The sequence below is a fragment of the Lepidochelys kempii genome, chromosome 7 (assembly GCF_965140285.1).
Source record: "Lepidochelys kempii isolate rLepKem1 chromosome 7, rLepKem1.hap1, whole genome shotgun sequence".
Classification (NCBI taxonomy): Eukaryota; Metazoa; Chordata; order Testudines; family Cheloniidae; genus Lepidochelys; species Lepidochelys kempii.
In genome coordinates, this window is record NC_136386.1 from 11,172,394 (window position 1) to 11,194,491 (window position 22,098).

Here is a 22,098-nt window from a genome sequence, read left to right on the forward strand (position 1 = left end):
CTCAGCTGCTGTGAACAGACCTAGCTCCATTGAATTCAATATTAGTCAATGATAAATAATATACATTATTCTGACATCAGGATAAGAGCCTGTACTTTAAATGCATGCCTGCTTCTTTGGTTTCTCTCGATAGCTACCTATTGATATAGATATATTTACTTGTATAAATTCCTGCCAGTTCCCCATCCAGCATGAGAACGCCAAGCACCAAAGCTGCTCTTGGTTATGATCTGGAAACAAATCCCTAAAGGAGGGTGGGAAGAGCAAGACTGGACTCTCTTCCCATGGGTGTTGTCTGTGATAAGAAGAGAATTAAGACCTCTAATCTATTTCTACTGGGGAGGTTACATAAGGGGATTTTGGAAGCAATTGAAAAGTTAGTAAGGAACCTCTGCCAGGAAATGTATAGAGTCTCATTATCTTTTATCTGACAAATGCATAAAGTGTGTAGAAATCACTAGTTAGCCTAGAAGGAAACCTCCAGAAGAATTATATATGCAGAGTGCATGCTTATCAAGAGAACAAGAGCCGGGTTCTATCAGCCAGCTGTGGGGCCCTGCAGAGATAAAGATATCCTCCTGCCCAGCACTGACTGGGATAAATCATTCTGTCCTCTCTTCGCCATTATGCCTAACCTCTCTTTGGCCCCTTCCAATTGTCACACAATTTAGCTCTGGGAGCCAGTACAAGCGAGCACAACATCTGTGTCTTTTCTCAAGTTTCTTGACGAGTTCTCACCAGTGGAGGAAAAAAAGCAGATGCTTAATTTACAAAAGGAGTTAATTCCGTTCAGTTATAAATGTCTTAGTTCAGACAGCCTGCTGAGAGCGTGGTTACTCAGACAGACAGACACAGACATCAAACAGGCGGAGGAAACAATGTTTGGATCTAGATCAGGTTGAGATCTGGATTGGCATTTAGACTAGAGTTTGGGGTTCAAGGCTGAACCAGAGTTAGGGTCCAGATATGGATCTGATCACACCCATTTCTTGCAAGATATTCTCACCAGATTTTGGCTAAGAATTCTATTCTATTCTCTCCTATTCAGCATCTTATTTCACCCCATTCAACATGATGTCTGAGCCCTCTTTGTCCCTGACATATAAACTGTGTGTTAAATAAGAAAGATGCCCCCTTTAGCCCTCACACACACACAATTTGGCAGAAACCTCAAGAGAACAGTGCAGTGGATCTGGCAAGATCTTCATCATATTCTGCTGGAATCTAGCACCAACACTATATCCTAACCAGAACTGGAAAGCTGGCAAGGGTCTAACCACTCTGCACAGGGGGGCAGAGCGCTTCTCTTGACCTACCCTTAGCAAAAGTAAGAATCCTGCACACAGCGACTGCATGAGTTCTGCTGCACTACTGTGGCAGCTATGGTTTGTTAAACTCAATGAGCTCAGAGATGAGCATGACCTTCAGGTCATGGAGAAGTAGGGGAGAGACAGGGAGGTCCCATAGGAAACCCTAGGAATTGTGTGTGTGTGTATATATATATACTAACTGCTGAACACACCAGTGTTAAACTTGTTGGACGGTCCACATAGTAGAAAGTCTGTCAGGGAAAGAAGTTTGAAAGTGACCATGTCCTTCCTTCCATTGGAAAGGGGGGGGGTTTACAGAGGCTGAGTGTGGCCCCAAAAGTGGACAGCGCTGGCTAGAAAAGGTAAGTGTCCAGGTGGCTGGGGAGTGCACGGATCCAGTATTCTCCTGCAGGAGGTCCCTTAAATGAAGTTTGTATGGTGCCCCCAGCAGGAGTTAATCCCATGTGCCAGGTTGCAAACCCTAGAATAGGGAGCCAGGCCCAGCCCAGTGGGACAGGAGCCACTGCTACAGTGTAGGACAGACTCACCCTCCACTCACATCTCCCCTCAGTGATAATTTTTTGGAAAGGTGGGGAGTCTTCATTTGAGATTTTGGCCCAGGCCCCCAAAAACCTCTGGGTGGCCCTGGATCTCATTCCCTAGCTTCGTTGTCCCCAGATGTATGAACCCTGTTTTGCCAATGACCTTGGAAACTTGTTTCATCTACTGTTACAAGACACAGTAAAATTGGGGAGACTTCAAACGTAAATGGTGGTAGACTATACAGTGTAAGGCCAGTAGCATCACCAATATGACCAATCCGTGAAATGCAGTGACCCATGTCACCAAAATCCCAGAAAGCTTTTTATTTATTACATAAGCCTGCTATACACACACACCTGGAAAATAAAACTGTGTGAGAGAGAGCAAATTAAAATTCAGTTTCATCTCTACCAAATCAATGCTATCATCCATAGAAAGATGAGAGAGAGAGATGGGTAGTTCCTTGGTGAACTTTCATGGGCCAATTGATAAAAAAAAAATATTCTCATTATGGTAACGTGCATTACTTCTAGGGCTATAGTATTTAACTGGCAAGGCAGTGTGGCAATGCATGATTTACAGTGTGAAAACAGAAGGCTACCTAGGCATGGGTCATAGAAGCATGGCTTCACTGGGAATTTTACACTGAAGTCAATGACTCATCACTGGTTTGCCTGCAGAGAGCTGATGATCTGAGGTGGGATTTCCATGCATCTTCTACTTTTTTTTTAATAGTAGGAGATATTTTTTCCTGCATTCATTCCAAAGCAGGACAAAATACTGAAAGGAAAGAGAGATCCAGTCCATTCATCAATCTTTTCCTTTTCTTAACGAAGAAAGAAAGGTGAAGATCCATAGCAGAAAGCACAACAATTTTCTTCAACGTTTCACGGGTACATAAAAATGAACATGGAAGAACTATCTCCATTTTCCTCATCTCTCCAGATGTGTGGAGTTGGTTTGAATTTCTCAACTAAAATGAGTTGCCCAGTTAAGAACTAACATCCTCATTATTCGTGAAATTCACCCCTGTGCAGAGGGCCAGCACAGCATCCATGAAGACTGATTTTTAGGGCTTACATGGAACTTGAGTAGCACACAGGCCTTGTGTTGGGTCTGTTCTGCATAGTGGCGAATGGGATTTCTACCGTGTCTTCCAACTGAGGATCTCAGACATTAATTAATTCAGCTTCTTCTCTTGGTCCAGTGCCCATTGAAGTCATTGGAAGACTCTTACTGAGCTCCATGGGTGAAGCCTTCTGTAGGGCACGGTAGAGTTATTACCCATGGTTTGCTGATGGGGAAACTGAGGCAAGAAGAGGTTACATGATTTAAACCTTCACTACATCCACTGTGAGCCAAATTCTAGTCTCATTGTGGTCAGTGACAAAAGTTGCCATTGCCAAGAATTTGGTCCTAGATGATGCAGGGGTGGAACACATGAATTCAGAAGAGAAGCTTATATACTTGGATGATATGGTTTCTGCTGCCCTGCGAGTCCTATACTTTATCCCTCACATGCTTAGATAAAGTAGTAAGTATACTGCGGGAACCCAGTAAACAAAATCAGGTGTTCATCAGGCTGGTGAGTTTTGCAACCAAGTGTATCTCTGCAGAGCTGAATTCACTAGCCTCTGTGTGGAAGAGGGTCAAACAACAATAAATTACCATAGTTTGTATAGACAAGTGCATTCAAAAACCAACAGAGCAAAGTGCATGAAATTTACTTCTCTTGAAATGTGGGCAAATATCTCTCTAGCAATCAGAGGCTTAGGTGGTAACATTCTTTCATGCTTTCTGTCTGCATTCTGCTGACGCAAGCAAGTTACACAGGCCCAAGACTCCAAAGATGCTTTTCTACATAAAGCAAGATTCATCATGTCATATACTGCCGCAGAGATCTAGCTTGTTACGTAAGGCACAAGGAGCTTGCAAGTTAAAACCTCTCCCCCCTTATTATAAGGAGGCAGTGACTTGCTTAACTCCCTGAGTGGCAGGGACTGGGAGGGGAGGGTTTTGGGAGCAAACGTTTAACGCTGAGCAGTTGTATCTGGGCTTTTTCATTTGTATGTGTTAGTACTAACCTCTGTTAGAGCAAACTCAAAGTTACATTTAAATATCTCAAGATGGTCATGAGCAAAACTGAAATCTGACGTTTTATCCCCAGAGTGGGAGTTTAACTTTCTTCAGCCACGATGTTATTTCACCACCAGGGAGGACTTGTGGAAAGAGTGAATTTTAACTCTTCCATCTACGTCAAGGCTGTGGTTTTTCAGTTATGCATTGTAAATCCATCTGATGGCTACTGGGAACACTCATCGCCAATATCTTAAAGGCTTCACCTGCATCACCAAGGGCCTGATTCACCTTAATCATGTTGAGTGGAACCTTCCTGCACCAGTAGCCCCAGTGAATTCAATGGGATGAATCCCTAGATTATAGAGCAGGGGTGGGAAAACTTTTTGGCCCAAGGGCCGCATCTGGGTGGGGAAATTGTATGCAGGGCCATGAATGTAGAGCTGGGGCAGGGGACTGGGGTGCGGGAGAGGGTTGGGGTGTGGAGTGTGGGAGGGGGCTCAGGGCAGGGGGTTGGGGTGTAGGAGGGGGCTCGGGGCAGGGGGTTGGGGGTTCAGGTCAGGGGGTTGGGGGTGCAGGAGGGGGTGGAGAGTGCAGAAGGAGGCTCAGGGCAGGGGATTGGGGTGCAGTAGGGGTCTAGGGGGCTCAGGACATGGGGTTGGGGTGCAGAAGGAGTTCGGGGTGTGGGCTCCGGCCCAGTGCTGCTTACCTCAAGTGGCTCCTGGGTGACAGCTGCTCCCGGAAGTGGACAGCATGTCCAGCAGTGGCTCCTGGGCATGGGGCAGGCGGCTCTGCTGCATCCTGCCCTTGCCTGTGGGTACCACCCCCAAAGCTCCCATTGGCTGCTGTTTCCCATTCCTGGCCAATGGGAGCCGCAGGGGGCAGTGCCTGCAGGCAAGGGCAGCACATGGAGCCATCTGCTGCCTACCCATCCAGGGCCGCAGTGTCGGCAACTTCCGGGAGCGGTGCAGGGCTGGGGTAGGCAGGGGGCCTGCCTTAGCCCCGCTGCGACATGGGGCTGGCAATTGTGTGGGCCGGATTGAAAGTCCTGACGGGCCGAATCCAGCCTGCAGGTCGTAGTTTGCCCTCTCCTGTTATAGATACTGAAGGGATCATTGTGATAATCTAGTCTGACCTCCTGTATAAAATAGGCCATAGAACTCCCTTCAATTAATTCCTATTGGAACAAGAATTGATGAGTAGCGTACTACTCCAAATGAGTAAAAAGGTCAGAATTTGCCTGATAAATATAATGACTTCACTAAGATTTTTAGTAATTACGGTAATAACCAGTGTGATTGCTTTCCTTCAGTTTTAGCTTATTCAACAGTTTTGTTCCTATTCATCTTCCTATGCAGGCATATGTTATTAAAATCAAATCTAGCTACAAAAAAATAAAAGCCCAACATAGACACCTAGGTCTAATTACAGACAAAAAAAAAGTTCCTCTCCCTTTAGATTAATGAACTGCCCACATTTTACTCCAATAGTCACAAAGGAGTAGACACATATTCCTCTAAGTCAGCAAGTTCAGACTTTTCTTGAATTAAAAAAAAAAAATCTAAAAATTGTCTTATCAGCAAATCAAAGGGTTGGCAGGTGTCATGGTAAGTGACTGAAGTGATGATACGGTCAGAGTATTGCTCATTTGCCGTGTTGTTATGCCTTTGTTGGTCCCAGGATATTAGAGAGACAAATTCCTGCCTATCCAATCGAGCTACTTCCACTGCCTCAGCAACCATCTAGAGGGGGTGAGGGAATAGCTTTTATTGAACCAACTTCTGTGTAGCTTGAAAGCTCGTCTCTTTCACCAATAGAAGATGGTCCAATAACAGACGTTACCTCACCCGCCTTGTCTCTCTAGATGGTTGCTTAGGCAGTGGAGGTAGCTAGATTGGATAGGCAGGAATTTCATATTTTCATAGACTTTAAGGCCAGAAGGGTCTGACCTCCTCCATGTCACAGGCCATTAAATTTCAGCCAGATACCCTTACGTCATGGGATTCACTCACCATTGGGATGCCTCTTTATGGCTGCATCCAGGTATTAGCTCCTTTCAGGGCAGAATCCCCCTCTTGCTGGTTGCTCACACTGTGTCCTCCCTCACTCTCCAGGACTCATGGTGCTCCCTCTTCATCACTCCATCCTCCAGCCAGGTCACTGTACTGTCCTCCCCTCCCCGGGGTATCAAAGTCCCACTGGATCAGCCATCCGCAAGCCATTCCTGACAGTCTTCAGATACAAGGCCAAGTCCTGTGCCACTTTCCAGCACCTGGTAGTGGAACCAAGGCCCACGCACTACTCCAGGTTCCAGTCCAGGGACCCTATGTCTAGCAACTGTGGTCTGCTGGCTCCCAGACCCTGTTGCTATATCCCTGGACTCCTTCCTTTCTCTAACTTCTGGCCCCCTTCTCTGGGTTTACCGGCCCAAACTCTCTCTTTCCGGGGACTAACTGTAGAATATACCTGTTTTCGGCTTCCTGACAAACTCTGTAGCCTCCAGACGCACCTCCCTCCAGCTAGACAATGGTTGCAGACTACTTTCCCTACAGCCCCCTTCTGTGCTCAGCTTCATCCCTTTATACAGGCCCAACCTGCTTTTCCCAGCTGAACTTCATCCTCCGTCAGGATTTACTGGCCCTGGTTCTCCTTACAGGGACAAACCATCCCGATGAGTCGAAAAAATAGTAAATATGGCAGGCGACCAGCTTGGCTTAATGGTGAAATCCTAGCGGATCTTAAACATAAAAAAGAAGCTTACAAGAAGTGGAAGGTTGGACATATGACCAGGGAAGAGTATAAAAATATTGCTCGGGCATGTAGGAATGTTATCAGGAGGGCCAAATCGCACCTGGAGCTGCAGCTAGCCAGAGATGTCAAGAGTAACAAGAAGGGTTTCTTCAGGTATGTTGGCAACAAGAAGAAAGCCAAGGAATGTGTGGGCCCCTTACTGAATGAGGGAGGCAACCTAGTGACAGAGGATGTGGAAAAAGCTAATGTACTCAATGCTTTTTTTGCCTCTGTTTTCACTAACAAGGTCAGCTCCCAGACTGCTGCGCTGGGCATCACAAAATGCGGAAGAGATGGCCAGCCCTCTGTGGAGATAGAGGCGGTTAGGGACTATTTAGAAAAGCTGGACGTGCACAAGTCCATGGGGCCGGACGAGTTGCATCCGAGAGTGCTGAAGGAATTGGCGGCTGTGATTGCAGAGCCACTGGCCATTATCTTTGAAAACTCGTGGCGAACCGGGGAAGTCCCGGATGACTGGAAAAAGGCTAATGTAGTGCCAATCTTTAAAAAAGGGAAGAAGGAAGATCCTGGGAACTACAGGCCAGTCAGCCTCACCTCAGTCCCTGGAAAAATCATGGAGCAGGTCCTCAAAGAATCAATCCTGAAGCACTTGCATGAGAGGAAAGTGATCAGGAACAGCCAGCATGGATTCACCAAGGGAAGGTCATGCCTGACTAATCTAATCGCCTTTTATGATGAGATTACTGGTTCTGTGGATGAAGGGAAAGCAGTGGATGTATTGTTTCTTGACTTTAGCAAAGCTTTTGACACGGTCTCCCATAGTATTCTTGTCAGCAAGTTAAGGAAGTATGGGCTGGATGAATGCACTATAAGGTGGGTAGAAAGCTGGCTAAATTGTCGGGCTCAACGGGTAGTGATCAATGGCTCCATGTCTAGTTGGCAGCCGGTATCAAGTGGAGTGCCCCAAGGGTCGGTCCTGGGGCCGGTTTTATTCAATATCTTCATAAATGATCTGGAGGATGGTGTGGATTGCACTCTCAGCAAATTTGCGGATGATACTAAACTGGGAGGAGTGGTAGATACGCTGGAGGGGAGGGATAGGATACAGAAGGACCTAGACCAATTGGAAGATTGGGCCAAAAGGAATCTGATGAGGTTCAATAAGGATAAGTGCAGGGTCCTGCACTTAGGACGGAAGAACCCAATGCACAGCTACAGACTAGGGACCGAATGGCTAGGCAGCAGTTCTGCGGAAAAGGACCTAGGGGTGACAGTGGACGAGAAGCTGGATATGAGTCAGCAGTGTGCCCTTGTTGCCAAGAAGGCCAATGGCATTTTGGGATGTATAAGTAGGGGCATAGCGAGCAGATCGAGGGACGTGATCGTTCCCCTCTATTTGACATTGGTGAGGCCTCATCTGGAGTACTGTGTCCAGTTTTGGGCCCCACACTTCAAGAAGGATGTGGATAAATTGGAGAGAGTCCAGCGAAGGGCAACAAAAATGATTAGGGGACTGGAACACATGAGTTATGAGGAGAGGCTGAGGGAGCTGGGATTGTTTAGCCTGCAGAAGAGAAGAATGAGGGGGGATTTGATAGCTGCTTTCAACTACCTGAAAGGGGGTTCCAAAGAGGATGGCTCTAGACTGTTCTCAATGGTAGCAGATGACAGAACGAGGAGTAATGGTCTCAAGTTGCAGTGGGGGAGGTTTAGATTGGATATTAGGAAAAACTTTTTCACTAAGAGGGTGGTGAAACACTGGAATGCGTTACCTAGGGAGGTGGTAGAATCTCCTTCCTTAGAGGTTTTTAAGGTCAGGCTTGACAAAGCCCTGGCTGGGATGATTTAACTGGGAATTGGTCCTGCTTTGAGCAGGGGGTTGGACTAGATGACCTTCTGGGGTCCCTTCCAACCCTGATATTCTATGATTCTATGATTCCTCCCGGGGCAGCATATAAGGTTAATTGTCCTAACAATCTGGACACCGCATCACACCCTGTGTTAAGCCCAAATACTTTAGTAAGAGCAAAACATTTCAGTCCTTTGGAAACTAAACTGTGCACCACAGGCAGAGAATTAGGAGAGACCAAGGTGCCACCCCTGCCCAAGGCCCCCACAATGGCAGGAGGTCCTTAATTTTAGTGATCAGTTATTTGGTTATATGGATGACACGTCACCTTCCAAAAGCCGGGTCCCATAGCTGCTGATGTTCTTGCCCTTTGGCTTTTTACTATTCACTGAGGCTTTCGGTTGTGAAGATCAGTTTGCAAATGATTTCTGTGATGTCTTTGATGTTTTCAACAGCAGGAATGGATGTAGCATTTCAGAGTGCCCCTTAGCCAAGGAAGTTAACAGCTTGGGGAAACCAGATAGAACCAATTTGAACTTGAGTGACTTCCTTTGCTACTAAGATGCCTAAGAGAACCTACTTTGCCCTTCTAAAATGCAGATCTTGCCTCTATGTTTATGTTAGATTTGCAAGTTCATGGTTTCATAGATCCACAGTGTAATGATTACTTGATGCAAGGTCAAAGTGGAGGATATCCAAGCTGGCTATTCCATCTGAAATCCAATGCATGTATTGTGAAGTGAACACTTGCTTTCCCCATTTTACACCTCAGCCCCCAAATATCACAGTGTCTTTTATGTCCCAAAACAATTATTTTAGAATTGAAACAGCTTATTCAAACACACAAATTTTGAACCATGGCAACAGATTTCAAAGTGTGACCATGCAGTGAATAATGAGCTCAGGCCTCAGCTGGTGTGAATCACTGGAGTGCCATTGACTGCAATAGAGCTCAGAGGATTTATACCAGCTGTGAACCTGGCATAACATGTCTACATCATCCTGTGGGTTTGGGGGAATTTCCCTGGTTTCTCAAACTATCACAAGCACATACACAAATGTTTTCTAGCTGGTCATTGATTATACCAAGATGGCAACATAATTAAGTTGCCAGAGTGCTTTAGGCAAATACCTGGTAGCATCAGGTGCTATGTGTTTTCTGGCATAAGCTTTATTTAAACACATTGGATCAATTTGAATCAATTTGACATGTACACACTTCAGGTCCCGGCTACTTTCAAATCAATTAAACTCCTTATGACTTTATGATTAGAAACCTGAGGTTATAAAACATTAATATAAAACTCACAGTTTATAAAGTGAAAAATAAAATCCCAGTGTAATGTTTCATGAAGATCACAGGAATCGTTATATAAGCTTCATTAAACAAACAAGGTAAGAATAATTAGGCTGTAAATTGAGTACAGGAGTTAAAAAGAGAGACTATAATTAGGATGCGCTAACCAGTTAAATAAAAATAAGGAAGTCTGACTAACTAGTTGCCTTCTGTAAAATTCCAAACACAAAGGCAATTGATCTCCCACAGTATTCTTGTCAGCAAGTTAAGGAAGTATGGGCTGGATGAATGCACTATAAGGTGGGTAGAAAGCTGGCTAGATTGTCGGGCTCAACGGGTAGTGATCAATGGCTCCATGTCTAGTTGGCAGCCGGTATCAAGTGGAGTACCCCAAGGGTCGGTCCTGGGGCCGGTTTTGTTCAGTATCTTCATAAATGATCTGGAGGATGGTGTGGATTGCACTCTCAGCAAATTTGCGGATGATACTAAACTGGGAGGAGTGGTAGATACGCTGGAGGGGAGGGATAGGATACAGAAGGACCTAGACAAATTGGAGGATTGGGCCAAAAGAAATCTGATGAGGTTCAATAAGGATAAGTGCAGGGTCCTGCACTTAGGACGGAAGAACCCAATGCACAGCTACAGACTAGGGACCGAATGGCTAGGCAGCAGTTCTGCGGAAAAGGACCTAGGGGTGACAGTGGACGAGAAGCTGGATATGACTCAGCAGTGTGCCCTTGTTGCCAAGAAGGCCAATGGCATTTTGGGATGTATAAATAGGGGCATAGCGAGCAGATCGAGGGACGTGATCGTTCCCCTCTATTCGACATTGGCGAGGCCTCATCTGGAGTACTGTGTCCAGTTTTGGGCCCCACACTTCAAGAAGGATGTGGATAAATTGGAGAGAGTCCAGCGAAGGGCAACAAAAATGATTAGGGGACTGGAACACATGAGTTATGAGGAGAGGCTGAGGGAGCTGGGATTGTTTAGCCTGCAGAAGAGAAGAATGAGGGGGGATTTGATAGCTGCTTTCAACTACCTGAAAGGGGGTTCCAAAGAGGATGGCTCTAGACTGTTCTCAATGGTAGCAGATGACAGAACGAGGAGTAATGGTCTCAAGTTGCAGTGGGGGAGGTTTAGATTGGATATTAGGAAAAACTTTTTCACTAAGAGGGTGGTGAAACACTGGAATGCGTTACCTAGGGAGGTGGTAGAATCTCCTTCCTCAGAGGTTTTTAAGGTCAGGCTTGACAAAGCCCTGGCTGGGATGATTTAACTGGGAATTGGTCCTGCTTCGAGCAGGGGGTTGGACTAGATGACCTTCTGGGGTCCCTTCCAACCCTGATATTCTATGATTCTATGATTCCTTATGAAACAATGCTTCCAAACTCAACTTTAAACAAGAAGCAAATGACTACGAACAAGCAAGCCAAATAAATAGATTTGGAGGCAATGAAAATAGAAAAATACACATTGAAAGTAACAGAATGTATACAAAACTTGCATCAACTACTGTGCACAATTCGTGGGTTGTACATTGGCTATAACTCATATTCTCTGTAGCTGCGATACAGCAAAGCACTCAAATGTGCTCAAATTCATCCCCATTTAACAAGCACTTTAGCACATGCTTTCCTTGAAGCCCATGCTTACATCCCATTAACATCCATGAGAATTCAGCACAGGCTTAAATTCTTTGCTGAACAAAAATGAACTTAAGCAAGGGGCTGAGACCTTGGCCGAATTGTGGCCTATGTGTGGGCTGCACACTTGTGCATTCAGCCGAGAGGTGAGAAGTTCAAAAGCACCACTCTGCTCTGAACCTTTTCATTAACAAAAAACCCCAACAGAACAAAACTCTCCAAGAAAGCCAGATCACTGTGCTCAGTTTGCTAAGGGAATGGGTTCTTGCTCCGTGCAAACAAAATACAATGCACGCACAATTAGGCAGCCATCAGCACAAATACGACTTGGACATTTTTGCCTGTGGGAATTGTCCTTCATAAAGGGCATGATCCAAAGCCCACTGAAGTCAAAGGACAGACTCCCATTGACTTCAGAGGACCGTGGGTCAGACCCAAAAATACTTCTGAAGCCAATGTGTTTCCATTTTCTTTTTAACTAGGCATTCCAAGAACAATTAAAATCCCACCGCACTGTCAGATGATAATCTCTAGCCTGTTATTTTAGCCCTTTGTCATTTTGCTCTCACAAATTTCACCATCGATACAAAAAACTGTCCTGTGACACAATGAGTAATGATAGGCAGGAGAAACATACCACTGTGACTCTGTGCATGAGGGATGACTCACGAATGTATACAAGGGGTTCACATTCACTAGAAGATTGCACTATATTCTTCCAGTGCCGCCTCCACGCATCAGACTAGTAAATCTGAGAATGTGAAACTGGAGAGAAGAGGCTGGATAGCCAGAGATGCAGGTTATATGGATGCGCATCTGCATCATTGCACTTCCGCTTCTTCCCAGATACAATGAGTGGCACATAGAGGGCATTTTTAAGCAGCCGATGGTGATTAGTAATTGTGCTCATGTGGCTAAATAGGCCAATTTGCTTAACACACAGTCTGAAGGGATGCAATGGCTGGTCTCACACTATTGCAGATCCTTTGTTTTAGCCCGTTTTTCAGAATGTGTCGGGCTGGGTTTCCTGGACCAGGCAGGGAACGATACCCTTGTGTCTATCATCATTTCTACTCTCCTTTTGTGGTGCACATTGAGCTACAGTTATTAGTCAGACACCAAAGCCGTTTGCCATGTTGTAACTGTCCTCGTTGATGATAAGATAGACTTGACCCACAAATCTATTTCCAGACACCCCCTGGAATACTGGGTAAGTGCAGCTCCAGATCCAGATGTGAACTCCACTGCTGGCCCATATCTCTACAGATATGGGGGTTGGACTAGATGACCTTCTGGGGTCCCTTCCAACCCTGATATTCTATGATTCTACAGTGGGTTGAACCAAATGTCTAGATTCTGAGAATCCCCAAATGGCGAGAAAGTTCACAGCCAGACCAACACCTGAGCTCCATGGCTCAGACCCATCTTTGATGATTATTCCCCACACAAGCAGGCAAGATTGGAGGGAAAAAACCCACAACCACAGCATGACACACAAAAGTTCCCGTTCAGGCCGCTGTTGCCAGAGCCAAATGCCTGCCCAGGGTGGTTTAAAGCTAAAAGCAACTCTCTCAAGGGTTGTACAGACTGACAGAAGATGAAACTGCTGTACCTCAGCTTCATTCCTGCTCTTGAAGCTGACAGCCACTTCCTTGGAGAGCAGGCCAGAATGCCAGCTTTTCAGGGAGTTCATGCTACGTGGCCTAGACACGTGCAACCAGAGGTCCACAGTCTCACTGTAGCCATATGGTTTTACTTCACACATAATGGCATCCAGTCCCATGCCTCCTGTTTCCTTTGTTTCTGATGTAGAATTTACAACAGACTCAAGGGAGGTGGGGTCAGGTTAATCCATCCATCCCATGAGAGAAGTACAGGAGGGCAAGACAGCAGAAGCATAAATGTGTAGCGGAGGGGATCTCCCTAGCACACACCCCATGCAGATACAAGATACAACTGAACTGTTTTATGGGGATTTAAACAAAAACAGGGCTACTAATAAACCTGATACCTACTTCATCAAGGCAAGGAAGAGACCCAAGCAGTGAGACCCATCCAGCCCCAATATAAAGTCCTAATGGCTAAGAAAATAATCAATCAAGAGTTTCTTCAGACCGAAAATAAAACCCAAATGTGGATCATTTCAGCCTTTTGTTGTTACTTTGAACTTTTTGGCAACTGGTCCGAGTCCTTTGAAGCTTGAACACAATTCTACCTCCCTCCCAGTTCAAACGCTGAGAGATGCCGTGATCCAGGCTCCGATTCAATCAGCTGTTCAACACATTCGCTCCAGCAGCACGGATGAGTGGTAGGTGAGTCAACATACGGGCCCCTACCATAGCCATTGCATGAAGATGTCTGTTGCAGGTTGTCTGCAGAGCTGGGGAGGAGGATGAAACAAGAAAAACCAGTTCGTTTGGCCTCACCTGCTACAGAGAAATCACTGTAACATGCTTTGGTTTGGGAGCTGTTAAATGGCCTGGGAAGATATTAACCCGAGATTCATTCAAGGGGAAGCTACTGGTAGGGACACGTTATTAGAGGACAGTGGATTAATGAAGAGAAAGACAGAAATGATTAGCATGCCAAAGACTTAACATTACACTGGACTGGAATTGTACAGCTTGCTCCCGATTATCTCTCTATAGTAGGTAAGTTGATGGCCCTCAGCACTGTGTTATCTGTGCGCACCACAATCTTGAATGTATTAATCGTCACAACACCCCTCTTGGGCAGTGCTGTTACCCCATCTGACAGGTGGGGACCTGAGGCACAGCGAGGCGGTGATGTACTCCTGGCTTGCAATCCTGTATTTCTCTCATGGGACAGGTGGATTAACCTGACCCCTCCTCCCTTGAATGGGTAGCCCAAGGTCACACAGGAAATCTGTGGTGGAGTAGGAACTGAACCCGGGCCTCTCAAGTCCAGACCAGTTGTGCAGGGGGCTAGCACACAGCCTATGCCCCACGTAAGTCACACATAAACCCTCAGAAGAGGGCTTACCTGGTCCACATACCTCCCTGCTGGCCCCTGAATTGGGAGGTGGGTGGAGAATTTACCCACCTAAAGCTGGACAGGATGGTTTCCCATGCACACAACTATATCCTCTCTCTTTGAAGTCCAAGGCTTGAAAACACTTGGCATGCCTATACACTGATTCTCTCTGCCCTGGGGCTAGCCTCCCCTCATCTAAGCTATGGCCCCTCCATGCTTCCCTCCCCCCGGAAGCCTTTGGACCGAGGGCTCAGCTCCAGCCCTGGCCTGGAGCTCGGGGCTTAGCCCGTGGCCAGGGGCTGGGACAGTCAGGGGTGACTCCGGCTAGTGCTTGGGCCAGCCCAGAGGTCAGGCCAGTGACCAGGAAGGCTCGGGCCAGCCATCAGGAGTCAGGACAGCAGGCGCAGACCAGGATGATTTGGGCTGGCCAGTGGGGCTCAGGCCAGTCAGGGCGGCTTGGGCCAGCCTGGAGCTCAGGGGTGTCTCAGGGGGTCTGGCTATGGGAGAAGATGGGGTGGGGCCTCAGGCAGAAGGGGTGGGGCTGGCGGGCTAGCCGCTCCAAAGGGCAGCTTCACCCACAGCCCATGTGCTCCCTTCATTTCCTACCCAGTCTGGAGGGGTGAACATCTCCTGATGCTGGTGCCCCTCAGGTCTGGCGGGGGGGTCATATCAGGATGTGGGGTTAGTATGTACAAGCAGATGGATGTTTCAGTTGTGAGAGGTGTCAGTTGTGGGGCTGTATGAGGGTTTGTACCTTTGGTATGTCAGTTTTGGGTGTGTTGGTGTGGAGGGGCACATCAATTGTGCATGTGGGTTTGTGTTAGTGTATGTAGAGTCTCAATCAATTGTGCGGGCTGTGTGTGCATGGCACTGTAATAAATATGGAGTCTATCAAGTGTGGGAAGGTCTGTATCAGCTGTGTGTGGTCTATCAGCTGTGGGAAGGATCTGCACTGTGTGGCAATCTGTCTGGGGCTTGCGTAGGGGGTCTGTATCAATCGTGGGGGTCAGAATTAAATCGGTATTCACTTTTTGGGGGGCAGTGTGTTGTGAGGGGGGAAGAATTAAATGCCACCTAGGAGCCAAGGGACACGTCACTGCTCCCTGGGGAGCCACCTGAGGTAAGTGCTGCCCAGAACCTGCACCCCTCACCCCCTCCCATGCCCCAACCCCCAGCCCCAACCCTGAGCCCCCTCCTGCACCCAAACGCCCCCCTGGAGTGAACTCTCTGCATCTCCTTCCACACCTCAACTCCCAGCTCCAGCCCTGAGCCCCCTCCTGCACTCCAAACCCCTCAGCCCCAGCCCAGAGCCCCCTCCTTCACCCCAAACCCCTCATCCCCGACTCCACACCCCCATCCAGAGCCCATACCACCTCTCATATCCCAACCACCTGCCCCAGCCTGGAGCCCCCTCCTGCACCCTCAACCCCCCATTTCTGGCCCCACGCCAGAGCATGCACCCCAGCCAGAGCCTTCATTCCCTCCCGCACCCCAACCCACTGCCCCAGCCCGGTGAAAATAAGTGAATGAGTGAGGGTGGGGGAAAGCGAGCGACGGAGGGAGAGGGGATGGAGCGAGCAGGGGGCAGAGCCTTAGCGAAGGGGCAGGGCAGGGGTGGGGCCACAGGGAAGGAGTAGGGAAGGGGACAGGGCAAGGGTGTACAGTTTAGTGAGATTAGAAAGTTGGCAACCCTAATTGAAAACCCAGTTTTCCATGGAAAAAAATTTCTACAGAAAATTTTCATCCAGCCATAACCACTACTTATTTATTTCCAATCTTATTTCTACTGATGGGAGTGGCAGACATTCGGCACACTCAGTATAAGGCCCAAAGTTTGAGTGAGTAACCCCCACAAAAAGAAAAAAGAAAAGAAAAGAAAAGAAAAGAAAAAAAGAAAAGAAAAAGTACCGGGGAATTACCTAGAGCCCAGGAAATGAGTGTGTGAGGTATTCAGTAAAAGGATTCAGAAAGATGCACTTTACTTTCAGCGCAATAAAAACAAACTTTTGCTCAAATTCCTGAAAAGATAACCTAAAAGCACTCAAAAGGCAGAAGGCATCAGAGTGGGAGAAAGCAGATGATTTTAAAGAGCTAAAAACCATTAGAAGTGACAAATGACCATGTGAGCTGCCATGACCCAGACTCCGCCCACCCCGAAATCATGACATTGTCTTAAAAGATCATGAGATTTTAAAAAATAATGAAGATTTGGTTCTGTTTATATGCCATCTGGTTTTTGGAGTGTTTAAGGTCACATTTTCAAGCTTTTCTCCACAACCATGAGGGCTAGAAATTCACAAAAACAAAACACCAACAAAACCCAACACACACACACATACACCCCCCTCCACCAAGCTGCTGAGATTTCCTCCTAATTATATAGCTGCATGATGGGCCTTTAAGAAAGACACTAAAAATCGTAAGAGTCGCAACATCGCTCTACTGATAGGAAAGTTTCCTGTAAGTATAAATGTAGAGGGGGAAAGATTGGCCCCATTAAGAATGGTAGAAGAGAAACAGAGGGGGATGCTAAAATCATCAAGCACAGACTTTCCTTGTGTCCGAACAAAGCAGCTTTTTGTTTCAAATCAGATTTGGAGGCACTACAGATGATTTACAAACGTGTCCATCTAAATGCCGACAGGACTGTTAAGAAGGGAAGAAGCTCTGATAAGGGAGCAGGATCAGCCTTCGTTGTTCACGAATGGCGAAGGGAGTAAGCATAGAAACAGGAGACGTTTTAGCAAATGTTTTTCCAAGCTCACTTTCTGGAATTAATGAGAGATCCCTGAAACCTGGCTTGTTGCCAACACAACCCTAGTATATTTATTATGGACCTGCTGGCTTACCAGGAAATTACAGAGCAGTTAAATATTTTATAGATCTAACTAGTTTGTTAGGAGCTATTTGAGATTATCAAAGAGGGAGCATTCTGGAAAGTATAATATTGTGAATGGGAGGCAGGAGACCTTCAGAAACAGTTGATTTCTATGTCGCTTCAGAGCCTTCTCTAGTAATGGAGGAATGTGGCCACGCCAAGCAGATAAAAGAGGTGGAATGGATATTGTAGGATCGAAGAACCATTGTACCATGGACTTCTTGTGTGTGAGGAGGAGCGGGGAAGCGAGTCACATAACAACAGATTTGTCTCATGAGATTGAAAATAAATTTAAAAGAGCAAATAACAAAGGGTGTATATGAAATGCAACTCTGTCCAGCAGCAAAGAAATTCACCACTGTAGCATGGGGCTGCTTCAGAGCCAGTCGCTAATTTTCCATCTATGTAAAAACAACTGTACTGTTCAGGAGGGCTGGAAAGCAAGATTTCCAAGTGCAGCCAATTGGAAATGGGGAAGCACAGTAAATGAGGAAAACTAGCACAGCCAGGTAAAGCCTGATTCAGATTAGGCACATACTTTAGGCCAACAGATGCCAATAAACCAATGCAGACAAATGACAGTGAACCTTGAGACTAGAAATAAAATGACAAAGCATCCACTGGGTGGAAAAGCAGTGGTAGCGACTGACCAGAAAAGCCATCAAGGTTATTGCAGGTAAGATAATAAAGGGGAAAAACTGAGAATTTTATTCTGATTGCAGTTAGGACGCCAGTGAGGGAAAATGGGATTTCTTAATTGGGGTCTTGTCTTGTGTCCCCCTTCTGTGGCACCCCAGGCAAAGCGACCTTAGTTCTGTTTCCTCCTCACTGAGCTACGGAAAGGGGCCCTATCAGCTGAATGCTGAGAAACCCACACTTGGTCCCAGCCCACACAACTTCTCCCTTGTAACTATTTCAGGTTTGAACAAATGAGCCAAAACCTGTAGGTATTTAACATACTTTGGTCATTCTTAAAGACACACAAGTGCTGATTCAAGCACTTTCAGGCAGGCTTTAGATCCCTTAGGAGGGGGAACATGCCACCAAAAAGCAGCTATTCCCTGATTCCCACCCCGCTTCCCCATGTCCCTGGAGATTGGATTGAGGAGACACCGGCAGTGACACAAAGTGGAGGGAATAAACACATCCCTATACCCAGTGTTTCTCAAATGCGGCCATTAGGAGCTTTTCTTGCGGCCACAGCCTCCTGGGTGGTGATTGGAGGTGTGGGGGGGCAAAGCAGCAGCTCCCCCCTGGTGACGCCAGCAGTGGTTTGGCCCTTCACTCCCTCTGGAGACACAAAAGCTGGAGGAGCAGACAGCCAGTGAGTTCCCACCCTCCTGGGGACGGTGGGTGGTAGGTTCCAGCCACGGGGCTTTGGGCTCCGTCCCCAGGCAACGCCCCCTGGGTGTGTGGCTTCAGGCTCCATTCCCCGGCCATGCGGTGGCAGACTCTGGCCCTGAGCTCACCCCTCCATCACCCCTGCCCCCGCTGCCTCCATACCCACCTCCCCATCCAAGGCTTAATTTGTCCCCAGGCTTGCCAAGGCTGAGTAAGTCTGCTGAGAAAAGTGATATTTGTGTGTGTGTTAATATTGCTTTTCACAGCAGACTTACTAGCTAGCAAGTCTGGAGAAACAAGCAACTGAAAAAAGCAAAAGAAACAACAAGAAAAAAGACAAGAACGTGCAAAACACCTTATTTGTGTTTCTATTCTGTTTAGGTCCAGACAACTGTACATTATTTTTATTATTGAGTCTGCAAAAAAACCCTATATCAATAAATGACAATGATTTGGACATGGGTGTGGGCATATTTATTGGTTTTTCCTAAAGTTAATTAAGTATTTTAGGAAAAATGGTCAGAGGGGCCACCAGCAAGAGATGGTGGCTGCACTTTGAGGCCACCAAAATATTTGTTGTGAGAACAGGCTGTGTCTACACTACAGACCTGCCCCACTGCAGCTGCGCCGTTGTAAGGTCTCCCGTGTAGCCGCTCTATGCAGGCAGGAGAGAGCTCTTCTGCTGGCGTAATTAAACCACCCTGACGAGCATCGGCAGTGTTTTTTTCACACTCCAAATGAGCATCGGTAGCTATGTCGGCAGGAGAGCATCTCCCACTGACATAGCGGTATCCACACCGGCACTTTTGTTGGTGAAACTTATGTTGGTCAGGGGTGTCGTTTTTTCACACTCCTGACCGACAAAAGTGGTAGTGGAGACATAGCCCCTGAGACAACTTTCCCTGCAAGGCCTAGAGGGCACAGGCCGTGTGTGCCTTCCTTAGCTCTGACATGCAGCGCGTAAGCTGGTGTTACAGTGAATGAGTCCCACAGCTTCAGGATAAATCCTGCCAACAGGTGTTACAGTGAATGAGTCCCACAGCTTCAGGATAAATCCTGCCAACAGTTCAGGCCACCTCCCTCATGGCTTAGGTGGGACCGCAGTGGTGCATAAGCCGTAATGCTGACTTCAGGCACAAGGGTGAATTTCACTCAGAGATCGTGTAATAAACAAAACTGCAACCATCTTTTGTCAGTTAAAATTGTCCCCACACTAATGAGTTAACGTTTGCATAGTACTTTGAAGAGGCACAGATGCAAAGTCCTGTTGCTATTACACAGGCCAGGGCCACAATGGTAACTCCTCGAGGAGTGCCTCTCCCTGTCAGACTTCTCTCTGTGCCTGGGAGGCACTGCTGCCTAGTGGATAGAGCATTGGAGTGGGACTGACAAGATCCCCAGCTCTGCCACTGGTCTGTTAGGTGACACTGGGCAAGTCACTTTGCTCCCCTCAGTTTCCTCATCTGTAAAATGGGAATCATTATACTGCCCTGCTTTGTAAAGCCCCTTGAAGTCTGCAGATGAACAGAGTTATAAAAGCCAGGTATTAGCATTAAACTAATTGTCATTTCCTAACAAGTTCAGCTTCTGTTCAAACACGGCTTCAAAAAGATACAAGATTGAAGCATTTCCAATGGTTCTTTCTCATGGGCCCATTCTATCTCAGTCACAGATAAAAAGGCAAACAGAAGGGACAGGAACAACTGAGGAGGAAACAGGATTGTGAATCGCACTGTGGTCTAGTGGCTAAGATACTAGAATAGGAGCCAGAAGACCTGGATTCTAATTCCAAATTCTGTCACTGACCTGATGAGTGACCTTGGGCAAGTCCCTTCATTGCTATTTCTTCCCCCATGTCTGTTATCTCTATTTAAAGACTGTAAGCTCTATAGGGCAGGGGCTCTCTCTTACCATGTGTTTGTTTTAACAGCACCTAGCAAAATGGGGCCTCAAATCTTGTTTGGGGCTATTCAGTTCTACATTTACACAAATAATAATGATGTAATGGCCTGAAGGGGAAATCATCCAGATCACAATTGCAGGAATCCCTCTAACCTGTGAGTTCCCAAAGGAATTTATTAAAATCACTTGTACCAACACCAAACAAAAGGTTGGTTACAGCATGAAGTGCCCACATGTGGCAATGATCAGGGGAAAGCCACATTCTACAAGTCCCAACAAGGAGAGGCAGAAAATGAGTTTTAAATGGCAGGCATAACTGTCAGCATTGTGTTTACATCGCATTGATTACCGCTGGAGAAAACAGGGAAGGAAAGTGTATTGACCTTTACGGAGAAGGCATGAAATACCTGCAGGCTGTATTCTGCAGGACTCTCTCACCATAACAGCAGAAGGAAGGTGCAGCATGACCCCTCCTTCTCCAGGCCTCTCTCTTGAGCATGTGTGTTATGGACAGGGATCATGGCACCTTGGGGCTTTTAGCACGTCTGTTCTGCAGCAATTTAGTACATGATTTAGCAAAGCTTCCCCCCAGTGCCAGATCTCCTGGAGCTTTCACAGTGTCGCTCCCTGGCTCTGGAAGCAAGGTTATGAAGGATATTCAAGGAGCTACACAGTACTTCAGCATCAGTCTCTAATCCTGCAAAATCCAGGCGCGCTTGGTGCAAGAGAGCGGTAGATCGTGTAGAACTGTTTCCCTGTCACCAGCAGCTAGGATGGAGCGAGCGGAGGCTGCAGCCACTCACGCATGAAATGTAAATCTAATGTAACTATTTGCAATGTAAAGTATTTTGAACTTTGAAAAAATATTCCATTATTTGTGTCTTGAATTGAAAGAAAGAAGAAAAAAAAACATTCCGGCTTTTGGAAATAGTCCCTTGTCCCTATTCAGTTCTCTCCACAACCAGAGATATGGCATTTAGAATGAAATTTGCCAGCTGTAGAATCTGTGGACCAACAGTGCCATGACCACTCAATCACCTCTTATTTAGCTAACGTCCTTCATCTCTCTCTGCTGCACAAGCTACATACAGAATAGAAACTGACTTGCAATAGGCTGATCAAAATATTTCTTCCCTCCAGTGCAGCTCAGTTGCTGCAACGTGCACAGTCCCCAATTATACGTACAGTATATTTACAAATAGTCAGAACATTGGGTTTGTTCCTATGCATTAGCTACATATTTTCTTGTGGACTCCCTAGTTACACAATACCAGTCAGTGTCCGCTGTTAAGTGGCTGAACCACTGAACGTGAAGGAATACACGCACCTGAATTACAGAACAGCTACCTGACAGAGCTAGAACCGCTACATTTCAACTCATTTAAAAGTTATAATAAAACCTTTCCCATTAAAGAAAGTTTTGTAGCATGTGTCTATTATTAAGGAGTTGTTGGTCTAGCTTTGTGACCATGTATGAGTGGATCTCACCAAGCCACTATGTTGTTTTCAGCTAT

The 22,098-nt window shown here is 46.5% G+C and overlaps 1 long non-coding RNA gene across 1 annotated transcript in view; it reads right to left on the reverse strand.

Moving 5' to 3' along the window:
• Positions 1-22,098, reverse strand: part of LOC140914083 (uncharacterized) — a 53,878-nt gene that overhangs the window by 27,388 nt on the left and 4,392 nt on the right. The gene's annotated exons all lie outside the window — the stretch shown is intronic.